The sequence below is a fragment of the Eumetopias jubatus genome, unplaced genomic scaffold, assembly GCF_037043125.1.
Source record: "Eumetopias jubatus isolate StellerSeaLion01/CBP00866 unplaced genomic scaffold, mEumJub1_p1.0 scaffold_13, whole genome shotgun sequence".
Taxonomy (NCBI): Eukaryota; Metazoa; Chordata; class Mammalia; order Carnivora; family Otariidae; genus Eumetopias; species Eumetopias jubatus.
Genome location: NW_028274819.1, coordinates 24,272,911 through 24,289,809, shown reverse-complemented (window position 1 = coordinate 24,289,809; position 16,899 = coordinate 24,272,911).

The following is a 16,899-nucleotide window of genomic DNA, read 5'->3' as shown; positions in this document are numbered from 1 at the left end:
GCTATAGCTAAAGCCCTGTTGGCTGTTGGTCACTGGTTGTCCTTAGGTTTTGATTTCTTCCCAGTGAGGCATTTTATAGCTTTAGGTTTGGGTTTGCCTCCATCTACTTGGTATCATGTTTAATTAACAGTTTATCACTTGATATTAGAATCTCTGATAAACAGTTGCTATATGGAATGGAGATTTAAAAAATTAAGAATGTAGTTCCTAGGCATTAGCTTTATAAAATTCTACTTTCTTGGTTAATGGTAGATTGTATGATCTAGGGAAATTGAACTTGTTTAACTTCATCAGTGTGAGTTGCTAGCTGAGCATCTAGAACAACATAGATGCTCAGTAAGTGCTGAATAAATGAATGAATAGGAATATAAGTGGAGAGAAAATTAGTAATTGTATTAATCAGGGATCGTAGTGTTTTCCTTTTTCAGTGCTAGTCATTTAAATGTCTTCTGCCTTGATTAAGTTACATGTAGCTGTGAATAAATATAACTTCATTTCAAATGATCTTGCCTTGCATAACAAGAAATCAAGATTACAGCTGACAAGAATATTTTATTATTTCCTTAGCTACCTTATGGTTATCTCTAGAGCAAGAGTGAAGAGAACACTGACCCATGGAATTGCTAATTGTTCTTTTCTACTGAGGCTATTAGTCATAACAAAGGTAAGTGTATTGTCTTCCATTGCTTTAGCAAGCAATTGCTGCTGGGCCTTATTTTCTGCATGTTACACTGGGACACCTTGGACTTTTGGGGTTACCTTTATAACAAGAACCTGGCATGTCTATGAGCTGAGCCTGCTGGACTTCCCCTCTTAATGTAGGTCTGCACTGCATGTGTTATGCAGGGCAGGCTAATGCTGTGATTTGGGGAGTTTTACAAACCACTGAGGCCCATTTCTAGAGATTCTGACTTAATTGGGTTAGTGTATTAAGAGCTCCTCAGGTGATTCTAATCACAGCTGAAGTTGAAAATCATTAGATGACTTAGAACACAGGCTCTCGGCAATCCACTTAACCCTTCTGTTTCCCAACTTCCTCTTCTGGAAAAATGAACATAGAGTCCATCTCACAGGCTATGAGGAGATTGGGTGAGTTAATACAGATCTGCCTCAATTTACAATGGGGTTATGTCCCAAGAAACCCATCTAAGTTGAAAATATTAAGTCAAAAATGCATTTAACATACTAAACCTACCCAACATTCTAGTTTAGTCTGGTCCACTTTAAACGTGCTCAGAACACTTACATTAGCCTACAGTTGGGCAAAATCCTGCAAGCTGATTTTATAATCAAGTGTTGACTATCTCATGTAATTTACTGAATAATGTACTGAGAGTGAAAAACAGAATGGGTTCATGATCATGTGGCTGATTGGGAGTTGCGGCTCCCTGCTGCTGCCAAGCATCATGAGACAGGATCATACTGCATGTTTCCAGCCCAGGAAAAGATCAAAATTCAAGGTCAGTTTCTACTGAATGCATATCAATTTCGCACCATTATAAGGCCAAAAAATTGTAAGTCAAACCATCAGAAGTCAGGGACCACTTGTATATGTAAAGCACTTAGATCTTTGTCTAGGGGCACCTGGGTGGCTCAGTCAGTTAAGTGTCTGCCTTTGGTTCAGGTCATGATCCTGGGTCCTGGGAGCTCCACTTTGGGCTCCCTGCTCAGCAGGAGCGGGGAGCCTGCTTCTCTCTCTCCCTCTGCCCTGCCCCCCCATGCACCCTCAAGCGTGCTCTCTCTCAAATAAATAAAATCTTTAAAATAAAACTTGGTCCTTACTATTTGGTAAATAAGGGATCAGTAATAATAATAGCTAATCTTTGCTCAGCACATATGCCTAATATTATTCTAAATGTTTAATTTAAACTTCACCACCTTATTAGGGAGATATTATTATTCCCATTTACAAATGAGGAAACTGAAGCACTGAGCTTTAGGTAATTTCACAAAGGCGTAAATTTCTCAAGGATTTCACAAAGATTAAATGTCAGGTAGTCTGAATTGAAGCGCATTTAAAAAAAGTCGTAAGTCAAATTGCAAAATAAAATGTGTTCTGATAAATATTAGTTTAAAATTTCAAATTCAATAAAAGATTTAATATGAAAACAGCTCCTGATTGTGCCAAATAGTTACCAAATCTGTCTATAAGCACTTGACTTACAAACCAACATTTTTGGGCCCCATAGCTTATTTAGCTGATCTTACTGTAGAATATAGTGTAATATGGTAGCATGGAGATTTCTGAATTCTTAGGAGTAGGTTCAATTTCTATAATCCTAGAAATAAGAGGATTTAAACCTCTATTACTCTATCAAAGTAATTCTTTTATCATACGTTTATGTTTGTGGTGGAATGCTTAATGGGTAGTGAGTGATACATGTCATATGCAAAGGGCTAGTGTTAGTGGTAGAAAATTTCTTCATAATGAGTTGATGACAATCAGAATCATGGGTAAGATGCTTGGATTCATAAAAAACAGATGGAAGAGTTTTGATAATAAAGTTGATTATATACAATTCTCATATGTAGGGATTGTGAAATGCTCCTAAAAATAGAATTCTTATAAAAATAGCATAAGTGGCTAGAAAGAATATGGCAAATGGACCTGCTGTATATTCATTGTTGAAACCAGAAATGAGTTCAGATTCTCCTTCTGTTGGGTCAAATGGAGCTTAGTTGGTTTCTGCTAGAATTGGGATGAATTATTTTATGGGTAGTGGTCAATATGGAAAAATTAGTCCTAGGTTTTCTTGGGTAATGTTGAAAATGTAAATGGTCCAGTTAGTAACAGGACTGATAGTAGAACAATTGCTAATCTATCAACATAGAGGATTGTGCTACTGCCTACAGGGCTCTGGTTAATGAATATTTTGAGTTTGAAGCTCAGCGTGATCAGAGAATGGAGCAGACAACTAAGATTGATATGGCTAGTATGAATGGGACGCCATTATGAATATGGTACGGAATTCATATTGTTAGGGCCAGGGAGAGGACTAGGATTGGTGCAATAATAAATGTGGACACTGATGATAGTGGTTGTAGTGGTTCTTTAATGAGTAGTTTGACAGTGTCAGCAATAGGTTGTAAGAGGCCAGTGATGTTTGATCCGTTATGAAGTCTCATATAACCTAATACTTCTCACTCCACTAATGGGAAGAATGCTGTAATAAGGGTTATATAGGATTAACTAATAAAAGTATATTAATTATGAATCTACTGTTAAGAAGAGGAATTCAACCTCTGGCAATTAAAGTTTAAGTTTTACACAATTACTGGGCTTTGCCACCCTAACGAACTCTGTCTTTGGGCAGGGCTAGGTATAAATTAATTAGATTAAGATTATATCATCTATTAGTTTGAAGGCACTTTTGTAAAGTATGTGTTGGGTTGTATGTATTGGGAGAAGTGTAGGATAGAAACAGACTTGGGGGGCGCCTGGATGGCTCAGTCATCAGGCATCTGCCTTCAGCTCAGGTCATGATCCTAGGGTTCTGGGATCAAGCCCTGCATCTGGCTCCCAGCTCAGCTGGGAGCCTGCTTCTCTCTCCCTCTTCCACTCCTCCTGCTTGTGTTCCCTCTCTAGCTGTCTCTCTCTCTGTCAAATAAATAAATAAAATCTTAAAAAAAAGAAAAAGAAACAGACTTGGATTTCTCTGGTCTGAACTAAGATCAGTAGGACTTAATTGTTGAACAAACAAATTATTAATAGCACTTATACTATTAGGGTATCCTGACCCAACATCAAGGTCTTAAACCCTATTATCGAAATGGGTTACACTGTTATCCCTAGGGTAACTTATTCTATTGATCTATATTTTGGATCAATAAGTGATAAAATACTTTTTATTTGTCTAGATTTTAATCACTCAGAGGTTTTTGTTCACAACCAAAATTATAAATCCATCTAAATTATAAATTATATCCCAACCAAAATTGTACATCCATATAAAGTTTTATTTTCCCTTAAATTTGGTTAATTTTTGTTTTTGTTTTTGTTTTGTTTGTTTTTTTTAGACTAGTTAATTAATTCCATAGGGTCTTCTCATCTTATGTCATTCCCACCTGTGCATGGGAAGGTCAATTTCACTGATGAAAAGACAGTAAAACCCTCATGCAGCCATTCATACAAGTCATTTTGAGGGGAAAAATGATTATGCTGCTTTTGCACAGTTAGGATATCAAAGATCTTATATAGGATGTTACTGGACAGGCAGTATTTCTGACACTAGAAATCACTAAAGGTGATGTTCTTGCTAAACAGCTGGGTTTGTGTTTGTCAAGTTCCTTTCACTTTTTTCCTAATCTTAAATGTATACCTGTGTTGGGTTAACAATGGATTTAATAATTATTGGCTTGGATTTATTTTGTTAACTTGGTTCCATTCTGATGGAAGGAGAAATAATTCCTATTTCTCTTATTAACAGTATTGCTTCTATTAACTAATAGATTAATCCAGTATTAGGTTAGGAGTTGGTTTTGTTCTGTTTTTGAACTAAGATAAATACCGTGTATTGAGCTTAAAGCCTTAATTGGTAGCTGCTTTTAATTTACTTATAATTGAAGTTGGTAAGTTTGAACTAGCTTTGGTTCAAAGTGGTCATATAATATGAAATCTCTTGGGTGTAAAGTAGATGCTTTATTAAAGTTACACTTTGATTTATTTATCCAAGCCCACTTTCCAGTATGCTTATCTTGTTATGACTTGTCTCCTCTTACATATAACTTATTAATAATTACTAAATATGTTTTGATATTTGAGGAGGATGATGGGCAGTGTGTGTGCTTTGTGACCTAATTAAGCTCTCTATTAATTTACTACTAAATCTTCCTTTAGTTTTTAGTTTTATAAAGACTTTGCTATAAAATTTAATGTTCTTAGAGTAGAAAATATAGCCCATTTCTTTCTATCCCATAAGCTACACCTTGACCTAATGTTTTTATGTCTTATTTTTTTGCTTACTAGAATTTCTTTTTAGGGTTTGCAGAAGATGGCCCTACATAGGCCATTATTAGCAAGAGTTGGTAAAATTTATTGATTATAGAACAGGCTTCTCTAATGGGATATACAGCACCACCAAGTCTTTTGAGTTTTAAGCTGTTGCAAGTAGTAGTACTTTGGTGAGTACTTTTGTTTATAATTATTTGGGTCTGGGGTTAAGCATAATGGAGTATCTAGTCCCAGTTTGAGTCTTAGCTATCCTGTAGTCAAGAATATTAGTCACGTTCATGGTTTTTTGTTTTTTAGCTGTAGCTTCTTACAACCTAATTAAAATTTAACTTTAGGGAAGCCTGGGTGGCTCAGTCGTTAGGCGTCTGCCGGCTCGGGTCATGATCCCAGGGTCCTGGGATCGAGCCCCACATGGGGCTCCCTGCTCAGTGGGGAGCCTGCTTCTCCCTCTGCCACTCCCCCTGCTTGTGTTCCTTCCCTCGCTGTCTCTTTCTCTGTCGAATAAATAAATAAAAAATCTTTAAAAAATATAAAATAAAATTTAACTTTATTGTAGGAGTATCTTTAACATGCTTCACACCAAAGCTGTAATAATTTGGGTTAATCCTATGACTTCAGTGGCTAGCACAAAATCTACCAACCCTAATTACTGTAACTTAGTCAAACTTGTTTATGGCTTAATTTTTATCACTGCTGTTTCCTGTGGAGGTATGGTAAAGAAAGGTGTTATGAACTACATTTTAGTCTACTTGATGCCTACTCCTTTTGATTATTGATTTAGAGGGCATTCTCACTGGATACTTGCATGTGTAATTTTATTAAAAATTAATAGAATGACTAGGACCAAACCTATGTGTTTATGGAGTTAGTAAGCTCGTATAGGCATTTTCAGTGCCTTGCTCTAATTAAGCTGCATTAACAAATCAGATATGCCCATGAAAAATTTATGGATTTAAGTGATCTGTTGGTATTAGTTGAATGATTTTTAAAATGGAGTAAATGTTTTTTTATTTATTTGAGAGAGAGAATGAGATAGAGAGCACGAGAGGGGGGAAGGTCAGAGGGAGAAGTAGACTCCCCGCTGAGCGGGGAGCCCGATGTGGGACTCGATCCTGGGACTCCAGGATCATGACCTGAACTGAAATGAAGGCAGTCGCTTAACCAAATGAGCCACCCAGGCGCCCTAATTTTTTTTTTCTAGTTTCTCAAGGTTAAGAGTCATGGGTAATTTTATTTTAAGGCTTAGTTTAATATACTTTAATTTTAATTAAAGAAAATGCCAGATCTAGGGAAATTCTTATCTATGGAAATTTTGTGAATTTAAGTAGCATACTGGTATCCATGAAAAAAAAATTTAAAAACTGGGTAGGTTTTTTTCTAATCTATGAGAGCAGAGAATAGGAATGTTTATCTGTAGTTTTGGTCAGGTTTGTGTTTAGTCATAATCAAAGTACTTTGAAGATAGGAAATTAGGGTTGATATATTTAATCTTGTCTGGGGAGTTTGGCAAGGTTACATACGGTGTAAGGTTTAAGTGGGAGTAGGGAGTTTGCTAAGCTAATCAGTGAGTACATATATATGCACATGTGTAATTTTTCATATCCTGTAACCATTGACTGAATAATACCATATGGTTGATGATGTAGATACTATTCAGTATAACCTTAGGTACAAGTGTTTACCTGTATTAAGGCCATAGCTGAGTCACATCATCCCCACCCCCAACCCCCACCGAAATTAAATATCAAATGTATCACATCACAGTTATCTGTGAGCATGTGTTGATTAATAATTATTCCATTGAGATGTCATTTTTAAGAGGGAGGAGTGGGCAGGTTTAGGTGAGATGGTCCTGAAGTAAGAACCAGATACCACATAATTTGTAGAAACCACATGTTATAGCCACAGAGAGAAGATGGGCACATTTGTGGATGGGTTGCTGGTTTCTCAAAGCTTGGTGGTCAAGTACTGGTTTTGGTTTTGATAAACATGTTGATAGAAATGATTTGACTTAGTGGTGCCTGGGTGGCTTAGTAGATTAAACATCTGCCTTTGGCTCAGGTCATGATCCAGGGATCCCAGGATCGAGCCCCATGTTGGGCACCCTGTTTGGCAGGGAGTCTGCTTCTCCCTCTCCCTCTGACCCTCCCCCCGCTCATGCTCACTCTCTTTCTCTAAAATAAATGAGTTTAGAAAAAATTTTTAAAAAAGTGATTTGACTTAATGGGGTATGTCTGATTAATATGTCCTATGTAATATTAATCATGTGTATTCTATCAAGGATATTTGTGGGGTATAGGATTTATATGTACAATAAATTGCTTCATATATTTAATGTACATGGTAATATTTGGGGCAAATCATTAATGTGTGATTATACATGCATGTGTTATGATTTATATATATATATACACACTAAATATGCAGTAGACTGAATGCACAAAGTACATAGCAATGGGATTAATTTAGGATTTTTTCATACTAACAGTATGTGACAATGTTTTACTGTTCATGTATGAATTTTCAAGGAGTAGTTTATGTAGAATTTCAGCTTTGGGTGCTTATGGTGGAGCTGGAGCTTCTTCCTTGAGTCCTAGGGAGAAATATTCTTTTTCTGGCTTACAAGAAGGGAGAAATATATTACAAACATTCTGTATTTTAGAAGACTATTTTTAGTAATTTTTGTGAGTGCTTCAGTACACGAATGAGGGAAAAATGTAAAACTGTTGCTAGCTAAGTAGCAAAGATGAATGGATGTTCAACTGGTTGTCCTCCAATGCATGTTAGTGTTCTGTCTGCTACTAGTAATCAGAAGAAGCATTGATAAGGGGATTAGAATATTATCTTTCATTATTATTGATGCGTGAAGCATTAAAATAATTGCTAGAATTAGAATTGAGAAAATTAGGGATAATACACTGCCTAATTTATTAGGAATGGGCCTTTAATTGTGTAGGTGAATAAGAAATGACATTCTGGCTTAATGTGAGGATTGGGGAGCCTTGAGGCGGTTGGCTGAAGTATATTGTCTGGATCTCCTAAAAGGTCAGGTGAAAATAGGACTGAAATGGATAGCACTAGAATTAGGAATAAGGGTCCTAGGATATCTTTCACTATGTGAAATTTTGGATTGGAGTTTTATCCATGTCAGATGAGATTCCTGATGGGTTATTGGATCCTGTTTCATGAAGAAATAATGGACAATCACCAGGGCTGAGACTACGAATGGGAGGATAAAGTGAAAGGTGAAGAATCAGCTGAGTAGCTTTGCTGTCCAGAAGTCCCCCTCAGGTTCATTCTACCAGGCTAATGCTGGTGAAAGGCGTAGCTGAAAGATTTGTAAGGACTGTTGCACCAGAGAAGGATATTTGGCTTCACAAATCCTATGAATGCTGTGGCTATTATGATGAATAATAGAATGATTTTCATATTTCATGTTTCTAGGAAGGTATAAGCTCCATAGCATAGGCCACATCCTACATGAATGAATAAGCAGATAAAAATATATGGATGCTCCATTGTGTGTAGATATCAGATAATTCATCCATAATTTACATCTCTGTAGATAGGGTTTTTGGCTGAAGGGCAGTTATTATGTCTGATATATAGTGTATAGCTAGGAATACTCCTGTTGGAATTTATAAAGTTAGGCAGGTTCTTTTTTTTTTTTAAAGATTTTTTATTTATTTATTCGAGAGAGAGAGAATGAGAGACAGAGAGCACGAGAGGGAAGAGGGTCAGAGGGAGAAGCAGACTCCCTGCTGAGCAGGGAGCCTGATGTGGGACTCGATCCCGGAACTCCAGGATCATGACCTGAGCTGAAGGCAGTTGCTTAACCAACTGAGCCACCCAGGCGCCCAGTTAAGCAGGTTCTTAAAAGAGTGCCAAAATATCATCATGATGAAATGCTTGGGACTGATAAATAAGTTGATAATCTGGATTAGTGGTTAAGATTGTTGGATGTCGGTCATTAATGTACATAGAGTTGAAATACGATCTCGATTTTTAGTTCACTGGTCATGGTTAAAAATCCATGTGAGGGGACGCCTGGGTGGCTCGGTTAGTTAAACATTGGACTCTTGATTTTTGGCTCTGCTCATGATCTCAGGGTTGTGGGATCGCGCCCCATGTGCGGCTGGGAGCTCAACCTTGAGTCTGCTTGAGATTCTCTCCCTCTCTCTGACCCTCCCTCTGCTCGTGTGCACTCTCCCTCTATCTCTCAAATAAATCCTTTAAAAAAATCCATGTGAGAATAATAATGACCTATATAGTGTTTTAAGTACTATTTTTGTGATTAGTTTTACAGATTTTTGTTTTGTTTTGTTTTTAAACCTATTTATGGTTGGTTAGGGTTGATTAAGTGGTGGAATCAGTTGTGGTATTATAACAAATTTTGGTGGATCTTTTTTAGGTTTAATTTTTTTTCTTTTAGACTTAATGGGGGGTAGATATTGGTGGTTTTTGATTATACAAGGCTTTGGCCCCTGAGCAATATCCTGAGGTTTGGGTTTCTAATATAATTGTCTTGGGGATGTTTCTTTCAGGGCTGTTGGTGAAAGTTATGGTAGTTTCAGGTCTTAAACATAATATCCACCTCATTTTTTAAGTTTAATTGGTTAGGGGACTGAGTATGATACTGGGGATTCTGGGGTTGTTTTGTTTTGGTTTGGTTTGGTTTGTTTGATTTTGTGAAGGGCCTATAGAGATTGCCTCATTATATAGTTGTGGTATTTGACTAGTAGTTGTGATTGGTTGATTGTTGCTGATTGGTGTTATGGTTATTCTACGTGTTACTCGTAGAAATTAGGTATAGGTTTAGGATTAATATGATGAGAAAAGAGGAAAACACATAATTTAATTCCTGACCTAAAAAGTCTAAATGGTATGGAGATTCTTATTTGGAAGTGGGAAATGGATTTTGGTAATACCTTTCTAGACAAGTTAAGTCTAGTAGTAATGATGTTGGATTTCCTGACTTGCCAATAAATTTTTTAAATTTTTTATTTAAATTCAATTAACCAACAATCATTAGTTTCAGATGTAGGATTCAATAATTTATCAGTTGCATATAAGACCAGACTTGACAATAAATTTCATGAATGGTGAGAAGCAGTGTATACTAGTTGGAAAATATCTGAGAAGATTTGAGAATTGGGATATGTATGAAGGATGATCAAATATTGGAGTTTGTGTTGTAAAGTTCAGTTAAAGTGCCAGAATAAAACCCAAGATGGTCATGGCAATGGCTGTTAATTTTAGATAGTAAGGCATGATTATCTGTGAGGTAGTTGGAGTATTCTTGGAAATTAAGAATCTGGCCAAGATACTCCCAATTAAAAGCCATTTAATAGAATTGATTAAGAAGGGGTTGTTTTCACTAATTACAACTAAAGTAGAAAAATGGGTCTGTCCTGGGAGTGAAGAACATAATTTGGGTGCTGTAGACAGCTGTTCAGGAAGTGTCAATGAGTAATTAGTAGGGCTCATGTGCGTTGGTATACGATATGTCGGTGGTTTTAATAATTAAATCTTGCGAGTAAAAACCTGTGAGGAAGGGTATTCCTGTTAATGTTAAGCTGCCAATGATGAGAGAGGTTGTGGTGAAAGGTAATGCTTTAAATAGTCCTATTTTTCAGATGTCTTGTTCATCATTTAGATTACAAATAATGGATCTGGAACATATAAACAGTATAGTTTTGAAGAATGCAGATGTGGAGAGATGTTAAATGCGGTTGATTAATACTAATAGTTACTATTAGGTTTAATTGGCTTGAGGTGGAGAAAGGAACAATTTTTAAAATATCATTCTGGGTAAGAGCAAAGACTGCTGTACATAATGTAGTGATAACTCCTAGTAAGAGTTGTTACTGTTTCAATAGTTTTATTTTCTATTAGTGAATGGAAATGGATTAGTAGAAAGACATCTGCTGGGGCACCTGGGTGCTCAGTTGGTTAAGTGTCTGCCTTTGGCTCAGATCATGATCCCAGGGTCCTGGGATCAAGCCCCACATCAGGCTCCCTGTTCAGTGGGGAGTCTGCTTTTCCCTCTGCCTGCTGCTCCCCCTGCTTGTGCTCTCTCTCTGTCAAATAAATAAATACAATCTTTAAGAAAAAGAAAAAAGAAAAAGACACCTGCTTCAACTATGGTACTTGAATGGGTATAGGGCCTTCTATGCCTAGCAAAGTCATGGGTGAATGTCAAAATGGGCAGATTTGCCAGTTGTAGCTAAAAGTAGTCTGATTAATGGAGAATTAATATGATTGAAGTTGAATATAAAAATTTGGAGAATATCAAGAGTTAGGGTAATTAGGAACCATGCTCTTAATACAGTTTGAATCCACTACCTCCTATGGGGTTTATAGAATTGCTTGGAGGTAAAGGATGCATTCTCTAGAAACTACAGAACACTTGAGAAAGAAATTGAGGAAGACACAAAGAGATGGAAAGACATTCCATGCTCATGGACTGGAAGAATAAACATTGTTAAAATGTCTGTGCTGCCAGAGCAATCTACACATTCAGGGCAAAACCTATCAAAATACCATTGACATTTTTTCACAGAGCTGGAACAAACAATCCTAAAATTTGTATGGAACCAGAAAAGACCCCAAATTGCCAGGGGAACGTTGAAAAAGAAAACCAAAGCTGGGGGCATCACAATGCCTGACTTCAAGCTATATTACAGAGCTGTGATCATTAAGACAGTATGGTACTGGCACAAAAACTGACACATAAATCAAGGGAACAGAATTAGAGAGCCCAGAATGGTAATTCAGTATTCAAAGCAGGAAAGAATATCCAATGCAAAAAAGACAGTCTTTTCAATAAATGGTGCTGGGAAAATCGGACAGCCACATGCAAAAGAATGAAACTGGACTATTCTCTCATACCATACACAAAGATAAACTCAAAATGGCTGAAAGACCTCAATGTGAGACAGGAATCCATCAAAATCCTAGGGGAGAACACAGGCAGCAACCACTTCGACCTTGGACACAGCAACTTCTTGCAAGACACATCTCTAAAGGCAAGGGAAACAAAAGCAAAAATGAACTATTGGGACTTCATCAAGATAAAAAGCTTCTGCACAGCAAAGGAAATAACAAAACTAAAAGGCAACCTACCGAATGGGAGAAGATATTTGCAAATGGCATTATAGATAAAGGGATGATATCCAAGATCTATAAAAAACTTATCAAACTCAATACCCAAAAAACAAATAATCCAGTCAAGAAATGGGCAGAAGACATGAGCAGACACTGCTCCAAAGAAGACATACAAATGGCTGACAGACACATGAAAAAATGCTCCACATCACTTGCCATCAGGGAAATACAAATCAAAACCACAATAAGATATCACCTTCTACCAGTTAGAATGGCTAAAATTAACAAGACAGGGAACAACAAATGTTGGGGAGGTTGTGGAGAAAGGGGAATCCTCTTACACTGTTGGTGGGAATGCAGGCTGGTGCAGCCACTCTGGAAAACAGTATTGAGGTTCCTCAAGACGTTAAAAACAGAGCTACACTATGACCCAGCAATTGCAGTACTGGGTATTTACCCCAAAGATACAGATGTAGTGAAAAAAGGGGCACAAACACCCCAATGTTCATAGCTGCAGTGTTCACAATAACCAAACTGGAAGGAGCTGAGATGTCCTTCAACAGATGAATGGATAAAGATGTGGTTCATATATACAATGGAATATTACTCAGCCAATAGAAAGGATGAATATCTACCATTTACATCGACATGGATCGAACTGGAGGGTATTCTGCTAAATGAAATAAGTCAATTAGAGAGAGACAATTATATGGTTTTACTCATATGTGGAACATAAAGAATAGTGCAGAGGACAATAGGGGAAGGGAGGGAAAACTGAATGGGAAGAAATCAGGGAGGGAGACAAACCATATGAGGCTCTTGACTCCAGGAAACAAGCTGAGGGCTGCAGAAAGGGAGGTGGGTGGGGGGATGGAGTAACTGGGTGATGGGCATTAAGGAGGGCACATGATGTGATGAGCACTGGGTGTTATATGCAACTAATGAATCATTGAACATTATATCAAAAATTAATGATGTACTATATGTTGGCTAATTGAATTTAAATTAAAAAAATGTAACAACAACAACAACAAAAAGAATTGCTTGGAGGGTCCCAGTGTTGAATCTGCTTGTCTGTGTCATTGCCCAGTGAATAGGAATGATATAATTCCTATTCCCTCTCATCGAATGAAAAGTTGAAGAATGTTGTTGTTGGTAACTAAGATTAGTACAGTAATAAGGAATATAAGTATTTGAAAAATTGGTTAATGTTGGGATCTGAGTTATATCATGCTGATACAATTCTGTAATTGACCATGAAATGAAAAGTGCTACAGGTATAAATCTTATTGAGAAATAGTCTAATCTAAAGCTAAGGGATAGATTTAGGATTTGAATGGTAATTCAGTATCAGTTTAAAACAATTCTCTTGGCCTGAATAAATAAATATTGTTGTGGGGATTAGACTGGATATGAAGGCATAGGAGGGGATATTTTTTACACAGTGTGGCTATAGATCACTTTTGTAGATGTTAGAGGTGGTTATTTTAATTGGTAAGGTTACCATAAATAGTGAAATTAGTATGGAAGTGGTGAATAGATTTATTACTTTTATTTGGAGTTGTACCAATTTTTTGGTTCCTAAGACAAATGGTTGGTTCTATCGTTCTAAAAGTTTGAAAAAGCCATATGATATATGGAGGAATGAATTAGCAATTTTGGCATACTTTCTTGGTGAATAAGAAGTCGAGTTTCTATTATACTCACATTCTCTTTTATTAAACTATTTACTTACAGTATAGGTGGGGCCCCCAAACAATTTTGGGATTAAGTATTATATTAGGGATATTTACATGTAAATAAGATTTCATTTGAGCTGTATGTTTCTTACTTTCCCTTCTGAGGACATGATTTCCATAGCTCTGAGTTTCCAAACAGAAAACTATTTCCTCAAGTAGATAACAATGCAATAAACAATTATTAGATTATTTATTGCAAGATAAGGTTTCTCTGTAAATGTTTATCTTAACATTTAAAGAACAGTTAGTTTTGTGGACAGGAGGAGGAGAGGTTTATCAAATTTATCAAATTTTCTAGCTACAGTGCTATTGCAATTGCTATAGACATATTTTCCAGTATCTAAAGAATTTGAATTTTTCTGTGTTTCAGACATAGGAAGAGCCCTGTCGTTCCCTTTGTTACAGATTGAGTTTAGAGTGAGTGTTTTCTGAAATGATTCACTGCTTTGTAGTTTGTTGATTGTGTTTGTGTGTCTGGTCAACAGTCTCCCTTTCTACAGCTGTAATGATTCATAGCCAATTTTACTTTTCCCTCTGTGATAGATTTTCCCAAATCCCCATTTCAACAAACTTAAAGGGTATTTAAAGCATTTAGGTCTTCTTCATGTTAGAGTTGTTCCTTGAATATTATACATTTGACTTTTGCACACCTTCTACTCTTTATTGAAACTTTTTTTGGTTCCAATTTGACTTTATATTGGCTCATGCAAGATGGCACTAACTATGGAATCAATTTTTTAATTTTGGTGGTGTTGATGAAATTTTATTGATTATTGCAGCTTGCCTTTATTAAAATGAGAGGAAAATGCAAAAGATAGCTAACAGCTAATATTGATGAAGTAGGACTGAAATACAGAAGGAAGACTTATAATGATAAATGTGGTTGTTTTTAGCCTCAACCTTATTCCGTTATGAAGAAACATAAAATAAGAAACTATTTGAAATGCTGGCTATATATCATGAAAGATTGTGCCAGAAGATGGTAGGGATTGCATACTGCACTTTATTCCGTATGGCACAGAGTTCTTCCTCCCTACCTCTAACTGTGCTGTTTCTTTGGACATTTGCACTTTTGGTTTGTGCATTTTCATTAAAAAACACCTAGAATGGAGTTCAGCTCTTAATGTTTATTGAATTTAGTGGACTATTGCCCAATAATCTGTGTGTAAAGCAAAGCCTTAGAATTGTGTAGAACAGCTCAATGGGTATTAAGCAACAATTATGTGTACCAAACCATGATCTCCAGGCTCCCAAGTATGAGTAGGAAGGTTAGGTGTGGCCAGGCAGTTTACTGGTCAATTTAGATTAAGGAGCTCTCTCTTTCAAAGCCATCACTTCAGTACTCTTTGTAACCAGCCATTCCACACTGCCTTTCCTTTGCTCTGGTGAGGATGCTATAATAAGAACAAAATATTTCCTGTAGTGAAACAGATGCTATCACTTTCTACCAGAATCTTTCCCTAGTACTTGGGGTTGGAGAGCGGCGGGGAGCCACTAGAAAAATTTTCACCAACCTAACAAACTGACTTCATAGGTCATTTTAAATTTTACCTATCAAAATTACATAGGGTCATCATAAAGAAATTTCAGGCCATATACAAAATTATAAAGTAGAAAATTATCCAAAATCTCACAGATGTTAATATCCTTCCAGACATACATTGTATGTACATGTGTAGAAACATAGATATGTATAGAGGTAGAGACAAAAACTTTTAAAGATTTATTTATCCTGGAGAGATAGAGATCAGAGGAGATTGGGCATGTTCCATAGATGAAGGAGAGGGAGTGGGGGGAGGGAGGGAGGGAGGGGACATGTGAGCATGAGGGGGGAGAGGAGAGGGAGGGAGAGGGAGAGAGAATCTTCAGCAGACTCCCCACTGAGTGTGAGTGCGGAGCCGGACATGGGGCTCATTCTCAAGACCCTGCGATTATGACCTGAGCTGAAATCAAGAGTCTGATGCTTAACCAATTGAGTCACCCAGGCACCCCAGAGATAGAGATAAAATTTTAATTAAATTTGTTTACCTGAATTTTGCAAAGAAAAATAGCATTTGAAATGGAAAAACTAATAAAACTTATATGTTTTCCTTCAAAAAATTTTTTTTCTTTGTAAACTTTGTAAACTCCATAAGTTTCCTAAATGAGTGAGGAAAGAATATTAAGTGTTTAGTATCACTGTAGATTTTTTTTAACTACATCTTTCAATTTTATTTTATTTTATTTATTTTTTTAATTTTTTTATTGTTATGTTAATCACCATACATTACATCATTAGTTCTTGATGTAGTGTTCCATGATTCATTGTTTACATCTTTCAATTTTAGGTAGCATCAATGTATTCCCTAGTCTGAAGGAAAGGTGATTAGCATTCTTAACCTTTCCCCTACTTCCCCACCCCATATCTTTCAGTATTTGTTAGTTATAATATTTTAAACTGTTAGAATTTATACAATTTACCATCTGTTCTGCAAACACAATTCCCCAGATGTTCACTCATAGCAAAACAGTTAGTAGATTTAATGTGCATCGCCAGTCCTTTTATGATGCATTTTCCTTCTTCTTTATTGATCTCCTGTTTTGCTGCATTTTATCAAGCTTTATCCCCTAGAATTCATGGATACTATATTTCTAGAGTTCTAGCATGTTTGATATGTCTATCTGCTATTTTTATATTTGTCAAGTCGAATGGGTAGAATATTCCTGAGTGAGACTGTTTTCTCCTTCCAGAAGTTTATGTCCATAACTTTCTTATCTTATATTCTTGAATGTGGTTGTAGTGAAATCTGAGACCAATGTGATATTCTTCTTGCTAGTGATGTGCTTTCCTTGCCTGTGCACTTAAAGAATCTTGTCCTTTATCCATGAAGTTTGATAACTTACCTGGTATATATCTGTGTTGCTTATTACCGGGATGTATATATATAATATATATATTTTTCTATTGTATCCCATACTCTTTTGATGTGCTTACTACTTCATTTTAGGGGAAATTTTACTGCAAAATATACAAATATAGATGTTTTCTCCCCATTTACATTCTCTTTATTTGCTTTAAACTGTCTTTTTTCTCTGCATGTACTATATGTTCATCATAGCCTT